This window comes from Montipora foliosa, chromosome 11, assembly GCF_036669935.1.
Source record: "Montipora foliosa isolate CH-2021 chromosome 11, ASM3666993v2, whole genome shotgun sequence".
NCBI classification, from domain to species: Eukaryota; Metazoa; Cnidaria; class Anthozoa; order Scleractinia; family Acroporidae; genus Montipora; species Montipora foliosa.
The window spans coordinates 51,183,842-51,193,841 of NC_090879.1; the positions used below are offsets into that span (position 1 = coordinate 51,183,842).

The 10,000-nt window shown below is 39.6% G+C and overlaps 1 protein-coding gene and 1 pseudogene across 1 annotated transcript in view; both read right to left on the reverse strand.

Annotated features, from left to right (window-relative positions):
* The window catches only part of LOC137977630 (collagen triple helix repeat-containing protein 1-like), a 290,043-nt gene that overhangs the window by 267,701 nt on the left and 12,342 nt on the right, over positions 1 to 10,000 (reverse strand). The window lies entirely within an intron of this gene.
* LOC137977367 (nitric oxide synthase 1-like) overlaps positions 1 to 10,000 on the reverse strand; it is a 44,423-nt pseudogene that overhangs the window by 28,962 nt on the left and 5,461 nt on the right.

Consider the following 10,000-nt stretch of genomic DNA (forward strand, 5'->3'; position numbering starts at 1 on the left):
TCTCAACGTGTTTTAAGAAAGAGCCTGAACAACTATGGTGATCAATGATGGTAACTCCAGCTTTCTGGAAGAAAAAAATGTCACCCACATCAGCAAGGCACATTCCGGCCAAGATATACAAGTTTTAAGAATCCCAACATACGGAAGTACATAAACACAGTCAAGGAAATAAACCAGGGACGAACCACAGCAACTTCATTTAGGGATCAGCTGGGCCCGGTTGTTCGAAAGCCGATTAACTTAATCCAGGATTAATGTAAACCTTTGTTTCATGTTTTCAACATTTTGGTGAAAGTTTCTTTTGCTTATTTTTGTTTTTCAAGATTGTCTTCTTCTAATGTAAAGTTCTGTCGAATATCAGCGTTGAACAGCATTTGGAAGTAAAGAAATAAAGTCCTTGGTTAATTTTTAATCTGAGATTAGCGTTAATCGGCTTTTGAACAACCGGGCCCAGATAAACTTGAACCCGTGAAATCCACAGTTTCAAGCCCAGCACCCTGACCTGCAATCGGCAGGATGCCTGTTTTTGCATTATGATTGGCGGCCAGTTAGAAACTTTAACTGGTTGTGATTGGTTTTCGTACTTTTTCCCGCCATTACGACAACCTTCATGGATCAGCATCTTATTCATACGATTGTGTATACGTCAACCGCGATTGGCCAACACGTGACATCGAGTTTAGCTGTAAGTTATTCCATTCCGGGAGTCAAGGTAGTTTTGGAGTCAGGGTGGTTTAAGGTTTATCAACCGCGCCTCCCACTTCTTTGACCCGGGTTCAACCCTGGCCTCGGGTCACATGTGGACTGAGTTTCAGTCGATCTGACTCTAAGGGTTTTTCTCTGGGTACTCCGGTTTTCCTCCCTCTTCAACAATTACATCCGGCTTAGGGCGGTATCTTTGGTATCTTTCCCTTTCATTGAATGAAATAAATAAAATTGCTATTATTAATATTATTTTTAAAAAAATTGGCGTGTCGTGCTTCAAACCTGAAAGCTTTGTAACACTGCCAGATTTATTTCCACCATGGCAAAGTCTTTCCAGAGAGAAGTTGGGCTCTTTGTGTCAAGCCCCATCCTCTTCGCTACAGGCTGTCAGGGGTATGAAACAAACAACAACATCAGTTGAATTATTATTTACGAGCTTGAACGTTTGTGACTTGATAAGTTTCACTTGGTTCCCTTCAAAACCGTTTCGCGCGAATAAGCAGAAAAACAGAAATTTGCAATCGCCAATGATAGAACGTCACTGAAAAATTAATGATGTAATCATCTGACCTTTGAGGGGGCTGTTTAGCACTCATCGAGCAAGACAATTTTTTTCAGTTCTCCTAAGACCGTGGTTTATGGCCTGAGAGGAGTTGCAACCCACAAAACTACCCATAGCGTAATCTGGGGCGTTATACTTGAACTAGATTTCAAGCGTTGTCAACCTCAAAACACTGCAGCAAGCTACTCCTTACTACCCTTCCTTACAACAAAGAAAAAGTTGTTTGTTTCTTGTATAAAACCATTTTATCTGACCTACCTCCAGCATGTTGTAACGGACTGGATCACCAAAATCGCGTGCACCAATTTCTGTCACCATGTACCTAACAAATATAATAAAAAAAGCCCTAACAAAGAAGTTGAAATCACACAAGAAACGATTTTGAGACGAGTTAACTCCCACTGCTACGTGAGATAAAAGACACAAGGAAACAGCCTTTACACATTCACTATAATATTTAAAGCTTGGTGCTTCTGCGGCCTTGTGAATAGAGTAACAGTTCATATGAAAATAAGAGGCTACGGGTAGCCTACACTTTGTTCAACAGATTTTAGCCGATTACCCTTAAATTTTCAAAGTGTTTCAGCGTTTTTTAAAATCTTTGCCAGTAAGTTGTATCGTTGTTTGGCTGAGTGTTAGCTCATTTATGTTCAGTTCGTCATCGTTATCTTTTACCTGTGTTTCATATCCAGTTCATTTGCGTAGTCCCAAGTCCAAAGTCCAAAGTCCACTATCCGTGACCCAACCATAGGGTTAAGTAGTTATTCACGTTTAAAGCTGTTCTTAACAATTCTTAAATTAATATTTCGCCTTTTATCTGTCTCCTAGTGTTCTGCGGTCTAGGGGCCATCGCGATCGCTTCATAATAAGGAAATACCAAGTTCGAATCCCACTTGGCGCAGAAATCTTACGCATGCGAATAAAATCGTTACCCGCAGAAATAAATAGTCAAAAGGAAGATTCAGAGCCAAACCCTATAATTTGTTCCTTCCGAAAAATGCAATGATAGTGTTTTAAAGCCAGTTAACCATACGCTAAGAGTGGGGTTGAATTCTGGACCAACGGAAGCAGATCAAGTGGGTGACCAGAAACGAGATTTTAACCGGAAGTTACTGCATGCAAATCCACCTCCTTTAAAACTGTGGCGTAACTATAGAATTTGTCAGTTCACTCTCTTTCTAAATGGAAGATCAGTGTGAAACCCGTGATACTATTCTTACCATCCATTGAAAGGGCAGGCAGGAAACTCTACTCCTCCAACGTCAAGCATCAAACAAGATACTGCGGGTAAGGCGTACCATCGCAAACCAAGCTCTTCAAACCAAGGATACCTTGAAAAACGCAAAAGAAATTAACGAAATTCGAATGTCAAAGAAACCACCACACCACACCATCAGTGTTGCTACAATTATCATTGAGGTTTCGTTATAACGAAAAGGAAGATATAACGAATTTACCGAAAAACAACCAAAATGTTCGTTATATGGAGGTACAGTTCTAGAGTGTTTCACTTGTTTTTAAATCACGGAGGACAAATTTCAGTGGAAGTGACTGGCAAAAGGAGAAACAAGAGCATTGGATTGGAAATTTCGACTACTTATACTTTGACTACAAGAAGCTCCAAAATAAAGAAGTTCATCGAACTAATAAGATACAAAGAGGATAAAGCGGATCTGTAGGTGTGTCGGTAGTGTCAGTGTTTGCATTTATAATTACTGTAACTGTGAAGTTGTTCTTTTGTTACAGGATTAAAGGAATTTCATCCTCGTTAGTCTGTTTCGCATTTGTCTTTTTTCACGCGTTGACACTCCTTCGTTACATCAGGGTATATTTTGCGTTTGGGCTTCTGCATTGTGTTCGTTATCGACGAGGATTCCGTTTTCTCTTCAATATTGTAGGTCCTGTTCCATACATCTTACTGTAACTTTGGCCGGGCTGAAGCATATAATTCGTTATAGCGAGGAATTCTGAAAACTTACCTCGGGTGCTTCATCTCCACCGCAAGTACAATATCTGGAGGAATCTCAAACATCTCGGGATCCTCGCCATAAGCTTGAAGAACTAAAGGCAAGACGTCAAAATTGCCACCTTTGCCTCCCCAACCAAGTTGCTCGAAATCTGAAGAAGAAGGAAACAAACCATGGCAAAGTTGGTAAAGTGATATTATGAAACTCATACTCCATCTAAGCCGGCGAAATGTACCCCAGAACTAAGCTTGGGCGCTCGATTCATACACAACGCGAGGTTTCCTTACAATTGAATACGCGGCCTCTTTTGTGCCACCAGCCGAGCCTGAAGTAACCAGCTACTTGGCCAGTTCTCGCTTAACAAAAAATGCCGTTATCTTAAACCAGCCCCTTTTAACAAAGTTAACAGAGAATGTTCGCATCTACCTCAGTAAACTCAACATTGGCAGGGTCGCCGATGACAGAGCCATCCGACTGCTTGTAACCAGCGTAACGAATTAGCTGAGAATTCCACACACGGAAATCTTTAAATGGACGTTTCCTTTGAGGAAAGATGGTAATGGTGGACCTGCGAAAGGGATTATCACAAGTTGACCTTTATTGACATTGGTGATGTCAGTTTACAAATAAATACATTAAGGCCTGTATTAACACACATGAAAGCTCTATATCTGGTATCAAAAAACAGTTAAACATTACAATAGCAAATGGTTGGAACCCAGGAGTCATATCAAAATTTGATGAAGTAAGATTGTCCTGGCCCCAGTTTTTCAAAAAATGGATAAGTACGGTGGCCCAAAAGGGCCAACACAAACAAAAAATAATAATTTTCACTTGCTCGCCATCTCCCACCATGGCAACGTTCATCGTCGTCATCCGGTACAGGGTTATGAGAATTACTCTGGTCTGTAGAACCGAGTTTAACCGAGGTTGTCAGCCCCTCTTGGCCTTTTAATCGCCGGGGAAGAAGTGTCTTGTGCCGTGTAAGCCTTGATCTCTCCGGAAGGCTTCCCATTACAGCTAGCAACCTTGCACGCTCCAGTGACACTATCTTTCCCTGAAGAATTAAAAGCTTCTGGAAGAAATTTAGCGCCTCGGGATCGTAAAAAAATGCTGAACAAGAGAAAGAGGGTGGATATTACGTTCATACCAGAAACATCTGCCTCTTCAGTATGCTAAGGGATGGTTAAGGACGTTTAAGTACGGCTAGGGATAATTAAGGATGCTTATGTACGGCCAGGGATGGTCTAAGGCTGCTTGGGTATTGTATTATTGCTACGACCACTATATGAGTGCCTGAGACTGAGTACCTGGGGACACTATATGAGTGCCTACACCAAATAGTTACCCTTTTTTGTTTGCGTTATGCTTTTTTGTTTGCGATGTGCTTTTTACTTTGTTGCTCTGGTTTTTTCTTTGAGTTTTTCTTTGTAATACGTCTAGATCTTGTGATAAAATTGATTAAAAAGACAAACGCAACTAGATTCATTTTGACAACGTTTCGACATCGTCCGATGTCATCGTCAGGCAATGAATTTTAATCGGATGAAGCATAACTTATAGTACAAGAACAATAGAACAATAGAATAATATATACAATAGTACGCTAACAATAAATGTGAAATCTAAGTAAATAGTTTTGCCCTGACAGAGTCTGACTGCACATTAAGTGATGGTTTTAATTCTTTGATGTAGAACATCTCATGAATTAAGCAATCAAATTTCGATGCGCATTTCTTTAAGACACTAAAACTCGCCGTTGGGGGTGCTGTTGTCTGGCCATGATCTGCTAGGCGATGCCTCCCGATAGCTGAAGCAAAACAGTTCCTAATTACGCTAAATAACTGTCATCCATCTATTCAATTTACAATGGAGCTAGCGGTAAACAACACACTACCCTTCCTTGGCATTCTTTTGATGAAACAAAGAAGTAAGATTACCACAAGCGTATACAGAAAAACTACCAACAAAGGCGTCTTGTTGCACTACCAGAGTCATGTGGACAACAAATACAAAAAAATTTCTACTCAAGACAATGCTTCACCGGGCGTACAGTCTGTCCTCAACGACCGAGCTGTTTGAAAAAGAATGTGAAAACATAAGATCAATTTTTCACAAGCTACGATACCCGTCTGAATTGATTGAGGCAACCATCCGTAACTTTATCAATACATCAGATGTCGAATCACAATCTACCAGCAATAATAATAAAAACACCATTAGAATCGTCTTGCCATTTATTGACCAAAAGCTAGCCGATATTGTGAAGCGCCAACTTACTCAGCTAAATAAGAAACTGGATATAGATCTACAGCCAGTTTTTGTCAGCCGCAAGATCGAGGATGTCCTTAAATTCCGTGAGCCCAAACCATCTTTAGTCAGCCAACAACTAGTTGTCTACAAATTTCAATGTGGCTCGTGTGATGCGAGCTATGTTGGCTATACAGCTCGTCACTTGCATCAACGAATTGAGGAACATAGATACTCAGCTATCGGGAGGCATCGCCTAGCAGATCATGGCCAGACAACAGCACCCCCAACGGCGAGTTTTAGTGTCTTAAAGAAATGCGCATCGAAATTTGATTGCTTAATTCATGAGATGTTCTACATCAAAGAATTAAAACCATCACTTAATGTGCAGTCAGACTCTGTCAGGGCAAAACTATTTACTTAGATTTCACATTTATTGTTAGCGTACTATTGTATATATTATTCTATTGTTCTATTGTTCTTGTACTATAAGTTATGCTTCATCCGATTAAAATTCATTGCCTGACGATGACATCGGACGATGTCGAAACGTTGTCAAAATGAATCTAGTTGCGTTTGTCTTTTTAATCAGTTTTTCTTTGTGTCTGGTAATTTCAGCATGACATGCCAGGTGTTCTTAGTTTGGGAAATTTTTGTTATGATAACTGCGAAGTTGTAGACAAATATATTGCCTCATTACCGTTGTTGTCACTCTGTAATTTGTCAGTTTATGACGGACAATATTTTGCTGATGATTATCAAACCGCAGAGGCTTGAAACTTGAAAAGGAGGCTCGTTTCGGTTTAACTTTTGAAGGTAATGCGTGTAGAAAGATGTCTTTTAGAAACAAATTCGTAAAAGATATCTGCTCATATTAAGATAGCGAGAAAGCAATATTTGGAAAATTTCAGTTCTAGTAGTATAGCAGGACAATTGTCAGCCTGATCTGATTTAATGACCCAACTCGGTCAAATCTTCTACAGCACAGTGGTAAGAGCATCCAAAGAAGAAATTGCAAACTAGGATCGGTTCGGCTCCTGGAAGGGACGAGCTATTGGGTTTTTTCCATCGAAAAAAATATCTCTTCAAATTCGTACATTTCAGACAAAATGTAAACAATCATCAACATAGATTTCTTGCTTCAAAGCCGTCTCGAAAAGGTCAAACGAATTCAGTGCTTTCATGGTTTGGGCGCAAGAGGAGATAGCAGCCACGCAGACTTCCCGAGTCCCTCATTCGAATTTTTTTTTTCCAGATGTCTTTTTCCCCTTCATCGTTATTGGTTGGTTTTAATTCTCCAATAATTCTCAAATAATTCAAGCTGGAATAGTTTCATTAAATCTGTGACCAATAATTAACTTTATTAGGGCAAATAGCTTTCAATCCATAAGATACAGTATAGACCAAATTTTTAAATTTTGTCTATACTAAAAGGAGGAAAAAGAAAATAGTGGGTACTGGGTCGGGGACTTACCAGTCCTCGAGCGTAGTGGGTAAAAGGGCCAAGTGGATCTGGAGACTGAGTACAAACACTACTCGGCTCCAGACTCCGCAGTACCAAATTCAAAATAGGGCCTAGCGAATGTCAGAATGTAATATCTACCCTTCGCTGCCGCATAGCGTAAATAGCTGTTGTAATAGGAACAGAAAATGTCCTTTTTAGAACAGAAAAATCCATATTGTAGGAACAGTTTCATGTTAAAAAGACTTTAAAATGCATAGTGCGAACTGTTTCTAACGGATACGGTTAAGATGTAGACAGCTAATCTTTGTTCTATTATCCCAAGTGTCTCGAGCGTTAACTTGGTAAGGTCTAGGAGGAAATCATATTTAAGGCCGAATCTACATCGATATGCTGTAAACTGAAGAGAATTAAGTTAAGGAAATTAAAAAATCTGTAAAAAAAAATAAAAAAGTCTTCCCTGAGTTTGTCAGCTCCAACATTACGTTGCCCGTTGCTTTTTTAATTTTTGGATGGAATGACCATGGATTTGAGACAAAAAACTGAACACGTTTGTCTTTGTCGAAACAAGAAACAATTGCATAATCCCGGCCGTGTTTAAAAAAATAGCCAAAGAAATCTATCGATTTCGGTTATCTTTGCGAAACCTTTAGGATAAGAACATGAAAAGATTCTGAAACAGAGGAGTGCAAGCAAACTTCACTTGAATACGGGATCGTAAAACACTCGCCATTGCTATCCCCGGGGAAAACAACCCCTTTAGCAGTCGCTCATCACAAGGAATGAACAATTTGTACTGCCCACCCACTTTGAGTGATGATTTGTCGCAGACATAGTTGTTTTTAGACTTATGTCCTTCATATGGTCCAGTTTAATTTACCCATATGTGACAGGGGTTATTAAGCTTTGATTGGCTTAGGGGCACACTGTTTGGCGGGAAAGCGATCATTCCAAGGAGAGAGATGGAAGTTAATGGCTCTGTGTCATGACCTACTACTCCATTCAATTGTGGTTCCTTTATTGTTACCTCCTTTTATTTGAATATGATTTGCTTTACATTGTCCTTGTCAGATGAAATGAGCTTTGTGAAGAAACACCTCGTTTAAAGTGTTTACAACTTTCCATGCCTTTTGCATGTTTCTGCTTATTAATATTCTTGAGAATCACAATTATCTTGGGGTTAAAAAGTGATTTCTTGGCCTTCCTCCATGCCTTCATCCCAGCCAAAATTAAATACTAAAGCGAGTGCCATTTTACGCCTTTGGGGGAGGTGCTTCTTCCACGTAAATACGGGATACTGAATTCCAGCCTGTGCTTGCATCAGCGTTTCCATAACTGGCGCAATTACCGACCCAGAATCCCACGCGCCCAAAGCCCTGCTGGACGTTTTCACAGACTCCTTCTATTAGCCGCACACGGAGCAGATTCTCCTTGGCTTCATTCCGGTGCACGATGTATACGACTCCATCAACGGCTGCTGGATTTGAGCACTCTGCACCCTTGAAAGTGAAATACCATCGTTTGCAGCAATCATGTCAATTATAGATTCGAAGAACTCCATTGAACTGAGAAGACTCGGAGCCCAGTATTGGCAGAGGTCTTGTTGAAAACACATTCTTATGAAAATTGACCAGAAAAAAAAAGCGAAAAAATTAAATTGTATATATAAGCTCAATACCTGTAGTAATGCTAACGATCTAGACCAGGTCAGTTTGGCTTTATTTTAACAAGTCCTTTCAAACCAGTCAACCTCATTGCCTGATTAAGAGTCGCGATCCACAATACAAGTGAACACATCGTTATTTCTCTTGGTACAGTTGTTTTTACGATTATTGACAAAGGAAATAACCGCATTAGAAAGACACTTGAGTAACGGCATACAGTCAAAACTGTTGAAGCGGACTCCCTAGCCCACTCCCTAGACAATACAGCATACTTTTAAACAAACATTAATCTTAGCACCTTTAGCATTCTCCCGAACATTCTTTTCACATATCTTTAATTTATGCGTATTACCCTGTATATTTAAGTGTTTTAACGGTTCATTTCATGTTATCAGTTATGTTTATCCGTTAATTGAAGACAGTACACTGGCTGTCGAAAGCTCATATTTTTAATAATTTTTACCAGAGAACGCCTATTCCACTTTACTATGAATTAAAAACCGTGACCAAGTGCAACTTTGCAAGAATCGAAGCTATAATCTTTAACCGCTGACCGGTAGGCTCAATTGGTTGAGCATCGGACTGGGATCAAAACTCTGACCGGATCAACACCGAGGGTCTTTAAATAACTGAACAGAAGAGAAAGTGCTGCATTAAGAATAACATTTGGATACTGCCTTAAGTTTGTAATGACAAGGAGACACTCTTGTCTTCTTGGATAAGGACGATAAACCGTAGCACCCTCTCACATTACTTGTGTAGGATGTTAACAAATCCTGTCTACAGTTCGACAAGAACTGTGTGGTTGTCTCTCGCCGTCTCACTACTTAATTTCAGTTAAGATTTTAAACTGCACGGCTGCCCTTTGCGCCACAACAAAAGCAGTCTGGCAAAGTCCCCCACAAAGTGTTGTTAGCAGAAAAGATTTGCTAACCCAAATACTGATTGAATTAAGAATAGGAAACACTGAAGACTATATCAGATTTGATGCCCCCAAATAACATTCTAACAAACGGCATTTTTTTATCGCGCATTCAAGCGTCCTCTTCTCAAGTTCGTTTGCTACAAAAAAAAGTGCGAAATGATCTCAGCTATTTCAGATTTCTCAACTACCGCTAATTTTCTCTTTTATCAATAATTAAGACACGGTTGCTTAAATATTTTAAAGTTCTAATCTTTGACTCGCAGTTTCCCCAAAGAAAATGCATATTTTTTTAAATAATCACCTATGTAATTATTTTAAAAAATGTGCATTTTCTTTAAGACAAAACGGCTTGCGGGCATTTTGAAAAAACCGATTGGGTGGTTATGGCGCAATAATTACGTCAAGTGCACCAATGAGCGCAGAGAATTTTTAATAATCACCTATGCTTACTGCCCAATCTAGATG